The sequence below is a fragment of the Cyanistes caeruleus genome, chromosome 7 (genome assembly GCF_971803275.1).
Source record: "Cyanistes caeruleus chromosome 7, bCyaCae1.hap1.1, whole genome shotgun sequence".
NCBI classification, from domain to species: Eukaryota; Metazoa; Chordata; class Aves; order Passeriformes; family Paridae; genus Cyanistes; species Cyanistes caeruleus.
The window spans coordinates 21,506,053-21,515,857 of NC_141707.1; the positions used below are offsets into that span (position 1 = coordinate 21,506,053).

Here is a 9,805-nt window from a genome sequence, read left to right on the forward strand (position 1 = left end):
TAAAATAAGTCCCACAATATTGTACAAAATGAAATATAATACTTAATTTACTGGCTTTTATTTATCCAGAAAGATTAAGCAATATCTGTGATTGTCAAACCACCTTGTTTTATTTGCTAGAACATGTAGGACTCAACAGAATGCTGATGTGACTCTGTGTGTTTTGAATTATTTCTGCACTGTGAAGAACAGTGCTGGTACTAGGAAGTTGAACAATGGAAAATCTCTCTGTCAGGACATGGACTAAAATTAATTTTAAATAGACTTTTTATGTAATACTGTAGCAATTGGAAATTCTAATTCAGTGTCTGCTAAGAAAATGTTGGAAATGCTTTTAGAATTTTCTTAACCAACTGAAGTTCGTTAATAGTGGCTACCAAAAATATAATTATTAAGGAAGATTAAACAGTATTTAGGGTAAAAAGATTGTGGCTTGTTCTGATTTGTATTTATTTTGAATCTTTCATTGTTCACAGGAGATTCAGTGATAGCTGAAGAGTACAGGACATACACTGGCAGGTGGTACAGCATAAGGTTTGCATAAAGCTGATTTTTCTTCTTCTCCCATCTTCATTTCCTGTCATTCAGGTGCCATAACCTCTTTCCTCAAACTGCATTATTGTTAAATGTATACATATCCTTTCACCATGAGGTTAAAACATGTTGTATGCTTCACTGTGCTCTATTTACCCAGAACATATTTTGAAATCTTAGCTAGTTATACTGCTTTTATAGATTTAAAATTACAACATCAATATCCATTTTGTGTTTTGTAATTTATAATTAAGCTGTATTTTACCTAGATATGAAACAGCATATTTACTATTGCAATTATATTATTTAAATCAAATTAATAATTATATAATTATATAAATTATATAATGTAGGCAACAGCAATATGTGCACATAATATGCATGTTACCTTATGCATAGTTCTTATAGTAAGGATATTGAGGTTATTAATTTTATTTAATAAATTCAGATACTGAGTCAAGTCAAATACCTTAGAGCTGTTACAAAACCAGAGAGAAGATAAACTTCAGGAGGAATTTCAAAACAAAAAAAATAAATTGAAAGTGGTATTTGAGGTGCTATTATATTTTTTTTACTTATAATTAGGAGGGAAAATATTTTAAAAAGAGTTAAAATAAGGAACTACTGCATTTGATAAGTATTTAATGAAACCAGCTGTATCTGTATATACTTGAAAGTCTAATCCTCACAAACTACTGAGTGGTTCTCTTCAAACTAAAAATGGAAAAAATGTTACTGTTAGCCCAAGAACAAATTTGATAAGTATTGGGCTAGAGATATTTTGAGAAGTTATTTTAAGCTAATGAGAAGTTCATAAAAGAAAAGTGCCATTTCAACCAAATAAGTGTGGTAATATCAGCTAATGCAGAAACACATTCTGGGAAGAAAAAATAAGCATTGCAAAGCCTGGAATGGCCAGCATGGAATACAGAAATGTATCCAAGTGAGTAAGCATTAAATGAAGGATTATCCCTACTTGTGGAGAATCCATTCCAGCAAGAAATTGAACCATGGGCTACTGCATCTGAAATTCTTAGGACTCCCTAGAGAGCTAAAAGGGACTCTGCAGATTCTGTCATCAGTATTCCAAAGATCTCTGCTCTGTACTGTAGTGCTCAAGAGTAAATGTTCCTCAGATTTCCATTTTTAAAGGACTTCTTTCAGAATACCAATCAAACCTTGATGTTCTGAATTTTCAAAGGTACAGTGAGGTTCTCTTTGCTGTTGTTTTGCATGTGAATGCAAGAAAGAACTTCTGATTAAGGTTCTAAAATTAGAGCAAAAATGTTGTTATATTCTGAAATAGGTTGAAAGGTAAATAGAATGCCACCAAGCGTGCAGGCTAACCACAGAAAAAGAGAGAGGATAAGAGTTTAAAAAGAAATATTTTATTCCATATTTAGCTTGAAGTGAAAAGAGACGGTGTCAAGGGAATAACAGAAAGACAGCCAGGTGTGCAAAACTAGGTGACAGGAGACTGGGGAAGGCAGGATGAAGCTTCTGAGATTGCTAAATAAAGATGTTAGGTATAAACTAGAACTGATTTTGTACTGAAGGTTGTGCCAGGAGCATGATGCTAGAACACATTGATGTAGGAACATCCTAGGTGTATTGCATATATCTCAAACAACTTCTAGAACATTGTGCTAGACCATACATAACTAGGATGCCTCTTTTGTTTGGAAAAGGATTGCATTATGAGATTCTGTCGGTGAACTTGAGAGGTAATGTGATCTGTAGAATCAATGCTACAAAAGACTTCACAATTTTAATGGATTTTTTAACCTTGTGTTTTGTATTTTTCCAGCCACACATTCAGATGGAAGGCTTACTACAGTGTTAGACTTATATCATCAGGAAACCTGTGTCACATTTTAAAATTTATTTTAGAAAGACAGTGACTCAGTTCTCTCTTAAACACTCTTCACTGATTCATTCTGCAAGCTTTCTTAACTTGATTTTGATTTCATCCTGTGTACAGCTGCATGAAGATAGTGGATTAGGGTTTATCATACACAAAACTATTCTGGAAAATCAAGAGATTTTAGCAGAATCTGCCAGCAACAAGAACTGTGCAGCCAAGCCCAGTTAAGATATGGTTAAATACTTTTTGCCAATCTTAAATAAAAAATACTGTTATAAAAATGACAACAGCTAAGAAACATAAATATATGTTTAAGTCAATGAAAACTAATTAGATGAGCTCTCTGACATCAAATTCAATTGATTTGGTTGTATATCCAGAAAGGAAGCTTCATGTTTCTGAAAGCTAGATTTCAAGTGACATTGTGATGAATTGAAGCACATCTCTGCCAGTGCTTCTTGACCTAGTGAAGCATAAAAGATTTTTCGCTTTGTTTATTCTATAATAAATGGCTGCATGTGTAAGATAACACTGTATGAACAACATTGACTTTTGGAACATTAAGTGCACTTTCTAGATAAGATTTTTCATTCTTTCAAGCAACGAAGAAGTATCCATAATTTTATCTTTGGGTGGATTTACAGTCACTTCTACTGCAGAAATGTAGGCTTGATCCCCTTAGACCTTCAGTGGTATAACTCAGTTGAAGTCAATACTTGAGATGTTTTCTGCTGTCCTCTTTTCACATTATGTTTGTATTACTGACATAAATAGGGACTCTAGTACGGAACGAGGAATTTGCGGTACAATGAGCTATGCAAATAAAAAAGAAAAGAATTGTTCTTCACTGGCACATCCTATAATCCAAGTATAAAATAGGTTGGACAGAGGTAGATAGCTTAGTTTCAGGCTTAATATTTAAAAAACATGAGACAGTATTGGCTGGTATGATAGCGAATTCAGTGTATCAGTGAAGCACTGTCAGGTTTTGATAAGCATCATAGAACAAGACAGTTTTAAGGGAAGAGCTCTGAAGGGCTGGTGAAACTGGATCCCAACAGCTTAGACAGCTACTTAGGGGGCTCCATTAATAAAGAACACCTCTTTTTCTGCATGAAATCAAGTTATCACAAATTTTTTTTTCAGATTTTGTAGCAAAGTACTATGTTTCTAGCTAGATTCCACTGATACTGTGTATGTATGGTTGCATACACTGTTTCCTTTTCATCGGCACTTTCTCCTTTCCTCTCAGAAGGTCTCTTGTTATATTCTGGTTAATCATGGCCAGTTGGTTGCTTAAAAAAAATCTCATTGTACAGATTTCTGTGTTGGGTCAGAGTAGGATATGATGTCTTGTCTTTCTAACCAATCTGATGAATCATGTTTATAATGTCACCTCCCTGACTTGTGGTGCAAGACTTATGGAAAAGAATTGAGGCAAAGAGATGTTGTCAGCTGCTGGTAGTTTTGTCCTATTCCTGTACTTAACTGTATAAATGAATGAAATGGCTAAAAGAGCTACTGGAAGTAAGGTAACATGATATTCTGTTGGGAAAGTCAGTTTTATTCCAAACTTTACAAAACTAAAAATACCTTATTTTTCAGATGAAATTGTGAAAAATTATGTAAGCACATCTATTCGAAAGAAGTCCTAAAGCCACCTTTATCATGTATAGGATAGTTTTATATTGTATTCTGTAGGAATAAAAGTGAACTTGCTGTGTCTCTGCATTGAGCCTGCTGGATTCCGCTGGAACACAATGAACATGGTAACGGTTTGAGCTAGCAAGGCTAAGCTATTAAAGTTGGTTATAGCCCCATGGAAGGGTGTACAGTGATGCTCTGTGTAGTCAATTTTTTGTGAGGTAGGTTCTTTCATTTTGGGCAGAAGAATGAGCAGTCTATCTGCTTGATATGCAGACTCCACATTTAGCTTCATAAAAAAGATAAGTCATAATTATGAATATCTATCTTGAAGGAAAACAGCTAGTAGTAGAGGATCATTTAGTTACTAGATAAAAGTGTAAAACCCAATGATCAAAAATCAAAGGTAGATTAATATATTAATTATGTACTTCAGAAATTTTATTAATTATAGTTTGGAACAATATATATAGGGTAAGAGGAATATTCTATCTATTCTATCTAAATTCTTTAATTGACATTTTTTCTGTATGCTTATGCACAATTTCTGAACTGATATGGGAGTTATTGACTAAGACCTACGACTTTTGATTTGAAGCGAACCACAATAGTTTACAGAGGTTGCACTTCACACTCTGATCTTCCTGGTAAGACTTCTTGCTCTGAATTTCATTGTTAGAAATCTCATTAGCCAACCATTGGGAAATAGTGAGGAAATAGTGAATAGAAACACTTCTTGTTCCCTCCTTAAGCAAGAGAAATTAAACTCAAATGTGACATAGTGGGAGATAGTAAAAAATATTGGAGGCTTTGAAATAAGGTAACTCTGTGCCAACACTTCACTTTAAAAGCAGGGGAGCAAAATGTAAAACCCCAAACTAAGTCTCAATTTGTCATGATTTACAAAGAAACTAAATTCTTTTCAAATGTAGATAAATGATAATGAGTATAACATAGCCCTCGTGGTAATATTGTAGTTATGAATCAGGTTATTAGGTTTATCTTCAAATTAATTCTGTATTCAGGGGAGTCTCAATAGATGGGTGGGTTCAGTGAGACCTTGGGTGTCCAGATAAACTTGTAAACTCCAGAAAGTTTGTCCATATACCCCAAATTTGAGGCTGTACTGGAATTTCTGTTCAAGAAACTGATATTAGAGGCAATCTTTAGCAAATGCAAAAATACTGAGCAATTATTATCAGTGGCCCTAAGATGACACTTTATTTCAAGAAATCATTTGAGGATTTGCAGGTGATAACTGAATATCTCAAATATGCTACTTTCTAGCAGCAAGACCAGCACTGCAAAAGGAATGACTTAATTTATAGGATCAGTTATTCTTAATAATTGAATTTCACAAGATAAACATAAATCTGTAATAAAAAAATTACAAAACTATGAAGTCACTTGTTGTAGTTAGATAATCTGATTTAAATGTCAGAATAACCTTTTATTTAAGTAACTAACTGAAGGAAAAGGGAACAAAGTTAATTCTTACCCATTTTTCTATTAAATACATCTAGTTCAGGAACTCCAGAATATTTACCTCAGTAAATATCTTCCAATTATTGAATTTAAACTTTTAGGCCAAGTAGATAGTACTTATTTTTCATTCAGTTATGGCATCTAAATTGATTTTTTAGGTGTATATTATTTAATTAGAAAAATTACTGAAATAAATTAAATTATCCGTTAATAATTACATTTGAAAACCTATACCCTTTCAGTGCCAAGATCCCTCTAACAGCCTTCTGCTCTCAGTATTTATTGTGTGCTTACTATGGAGGCTTGCCTTGCTTGGGAAGTTTCCTGCATTTTGATGCAAACTTTTCCCAGTATCTCAAATAATTGCATTTTTCATGGGCACTTTTCATTGGGCATTTTTCATGGTACATTAACAGAAGACGACGATCTGCCAACTGGCTGTAAATGATTTCAAGCTGCACAAGTCTGCCTTGTAAGCCAAAATCTTTACCTGTTTAAATGTCCAAAGAATGTAATTAAAAACTAAAGAATGTGCAAAGGACTATACAGACAATGAATTGTTGAAATGATTGTAATGATGCACAGTTCTACAGTCACTCTTTTCTCTCTGCTGAAGGACTCTGTGTAAAAGGCAAATCTCTGCCTGACAGATTCTGATGAGAGTCTTAGTTAATTACACTTACGTTACAAGGGGCACTATGTCAGTTCTATATAAAAACAGTACATTGCTTCCATTATAGTTGGACATTTGCATGAAACCACAAATAGTTTCCTTCCTTATCTGTGTTTCTGGCTTGGGACTAGTAGCTTTGCCATTTATTAGTTGGAGCATAATCTAAAATAGAGGATGAATAAAATAATTGATCAAGAATATAGTTTCAGTTATTATTGTCTGTGTGCCTCAGTCTGTCTTTCCCTTTTCTGCCTCTCCCTAGGGGAAAAGCAGTTATCTTCCTTATGCTAAATCCAGTTCCTATCCACAGCAATCATGTAAATCTTGGCATCAGTCTCACAGCAGAATAAAAAGTAAAATCAGCAGGAAGCTTCCAAATAAGAGCAACAGGCAGCTCCAGGAGGAAAAAAAAAAAAAACCTACAAAAAAAATCTTTTCAAATACTTCCATTTATTTTCTTTCAAAAATAAAGGGTTCTACTCATTAGAAACCCTCAGGTTTTCTTGTATTTTTAAAGATAATATGCCTTCAAAGAATAACAACTCATTATTCAGACAGCCTTTCAAAGCCTTCTATTTCAAAGCTTCTTTCTGAATAAACAAATCTATAACAAGAATAAATTGAAGTTTCTGCTTTTCCTAGTGTTTTGCATAGAGTCTACACAAGCTGTCTTTTCTCAAAATGAGCCAGACCTGAAATTACAAGGTAACCAAAAATTGTTGTATGTAGCTGGTGGAATTAATTTTATGTATTTTACCTAAAGACTGGCTCTAAAGCCACAAAAATATTTTTAATTGAAAATTCAAATGTTAGATCAAAACTCCCAGGTATTTATTATTATTGTTACTATTTGTTTAGGGATGTTTTAAATGTTTAGAGATAGGCAAAGGAAGACTAAATATAATACAAATAACTATCATAAAGATGGTGACAATGTAATAAAACTAAAAGTAGGGTTTGTGATATAATTTGAATTTGTACTTATTAGACTGATGTACAAAATGTGTTTGTATCTTAGTTATTACATTCCACAAGAACTTACTTCAGAGTGAATTAGTTCTTTAAGGCATTAGGAAGAACTGTCTTGCTCAGATTAAACTGAGTTACCTTCCCCAGGATGAGAGATTGATTAAGTTTTAAACCAGAGAAAACATACTGAGAAATATAAATATTTTGTTGCTAGAGCAGCGATTCAGGGAATACAAAGATAGCAGTAAAATGTCCTCAGAAGAACTGGAGAAAGGAGTCTGGAATAAGAAGGAAATGTTAATTAGTGAATGGAGTACATGTAACTCAGTGGCTTGGAGAGCATAATGTTAGTAAGTGCAAAATAATACTATTTGTAGGAAAATGTGGAAAATATCTGAACTCTCACAGGACTGTAATCACCTCTTCACTTAAGAAGAAGACTGAGGAATTGCTGTGATGAGCTCAAAGGATGTGTAGATTCCTTGATAGAGGTTCCTATAGTTAGTACCTGAATTACAATTGAAAGTTAAAAAAGATGTTCAGAGTACACAAGACTCCATGATGGCTGACATAGGCTTACAAAGGAAGAAATCAAAAAAGCACTCCATGCCATTCTGTGCCAGAATATTTGACTTTTTATTAAAACCAGCTGCAAATGGAGTACAAGTGCAGTCAGAGACTGGAGTAACAGGGAACTCTCCTGTCCCTGAAGTCAGTTGAAAACTCTGGAAGCAATTCTTACTTAAAGATAACTTTTTTTCCCAAATGAAGTAACTCTGTGGAGGGGATTTGAATAGCTGTTGAATGTGGGAAGTGCTGACTGCCTGTATTGCCTGTGAATTTTCTTTAATTTCTTTGAGGAGAGGAGAGCACTGCTTAGGTCTATATGCAAACTTGTTCACTCAAATAATGCTTATGGTTATATAGCTGCAGTTTCATGGACAGGCAAATTCTCAGGCTTTTGCAGTGTCATCATCAGGTTTCCACTGTTTGGTAGCAGGGAAGAGTTCGGCCAAATCCATGTATAACAGTGCCTTCTTTTCAAAAGCTGCAGACTTTTTTTTCCATTCACCAGCTGCATAATTGTCAGTACAGACCAAAGCATTAGGAAAACTTCTACTGCAGCATTTTGAGATCTGTTGTGTTTCTGTGATCAGCAGTTGTGTTTCGCTAGGCTCTTGCAACTTCTGCTTACAATATGCAGTAAGGTGAGGACAAGATTTATCTCTGATTTCACATTGCTGAAGATTTTAAAAGATGTATACTTTTCTATGTGGAAATGGATGTTTTGTGCTGCTACCTTTGTTAGGTATGGAGACCTGCAAAATGATGGTATCATTCAGGATAATTGGAAATGCAGAAAAAAAAGGTGTTTTATTGTTGTTGAGTAACTGTCTGGCAAACATCTTTGTTCACTCCATGCACTTCATCCCTTATTTGTAGATTATAACTAAAATGTAATTTTAAGGCTTTTTAAGCAAAGTATTTCCATAAAACAATATGAAGAGAAGAAACAGCTATAAATAGGGAAGCTACTGTCTGTCTACAGCAAATACTTCATGTAAACTGATCTACCCAATTCTGAGTACAGGCTGAACATGCAAGAAGATTGCTGGCAGAGCAGGTCCTTTAAAAGAAAAGAGAAGTGAATATATAAGTTCTGACATGGCTATGTGTTTTATGACTACTAACCTGATTTTGTTTTGAGGCAGACGGCTCATTGTATCACCTAAAAGTAAGGCTGATCTAGCATCTGCCAAATGCCATTTTGGTAGTGCTTGCCACCTAGTGGATTCCTGCTTGTATACACTTATGAGCAGGATCATCTGTCACAAGAATATTTGACCATCACACTATTATCACACTAATACTTAATTATATCCTGCAGAATTTGAGTATTACTCTGTGGGGTTTTTTTGGTGTTGTTTTTTTTTTTTTAATTAAATGCTTGTGAAAATTGAACTAAAAATTGCAAAGATTTTCAAAGTTTTTATCCATTTTCTGACAGCTGTATTTGTAACTATTCTATGACTTGGTGACCAGCAAAATATGGAATTTGAGAGCCAATAAGTAATCAGTATATGTGGCCATGGACTCAGCTGTAAACTCAAGCCCCACTTGTGATCTCTGCAAGACTAGTGGGCAGTAATGAGGGGTGAACTATTAGTCAGGTAGAAATTCAAGTCCAGGGCAACAAAACGGATGATGACCATTCCAGGCAATTCAGCTGAGAGAAGGGAAGAGGTAATGTTGAGAAAATCCAGATTAGAAGGTGAGACATGAATTGTTTATATGGTGAATTATTTCACTTTCCGTTATATACTGATTATGTTCCTAAGACTACTGTGCTGGTTTTACGTTAATTGATATTTAGTAAGGAGGGAAAAACCACCCACATTATTTGGTGCATTGGCCAGGAAATTCAAATCAGTGAACCTAAACCACTACAACTACAAACTGCACAAATTTCATTATAAAGATCATCATAAATAATACATAGTTGAAGTCAAGACATATTTAAGAAACTTTGTACAACTGTCCTCCTGTTTTCAAAAAGTAATTTAGGAATAATTGGATCTTTATCCAAATTTAGAAAGTTATATTTTAGTACCAGAATGAAAATCTGTACTCAGTTG

General features: G+C 34.1%; 1 long non-coding RNA gene across 2 annotated transcripts in view; it reads left to right on the plus strand.

Moving 5' to 3' along the window:
- The window catches only part of LOC147652245 (uncharacterized), a 29,324-nt gene that overhangs the window by 4,552 nt on the left and 14,967 nt on the right, over window positions 1-9,805 (plus strand). For both annotated transcript variants that reach the window (XR_015289007.1, XR_015289008.1), the window contains exon 2: window positions 477-534. This is a non-coding gene — a long non-coding RNA (uncharacterized LOC147652245). The remainder of the gene's footprint in view (window positions 1-476; window positions 535-9,805) is intronic.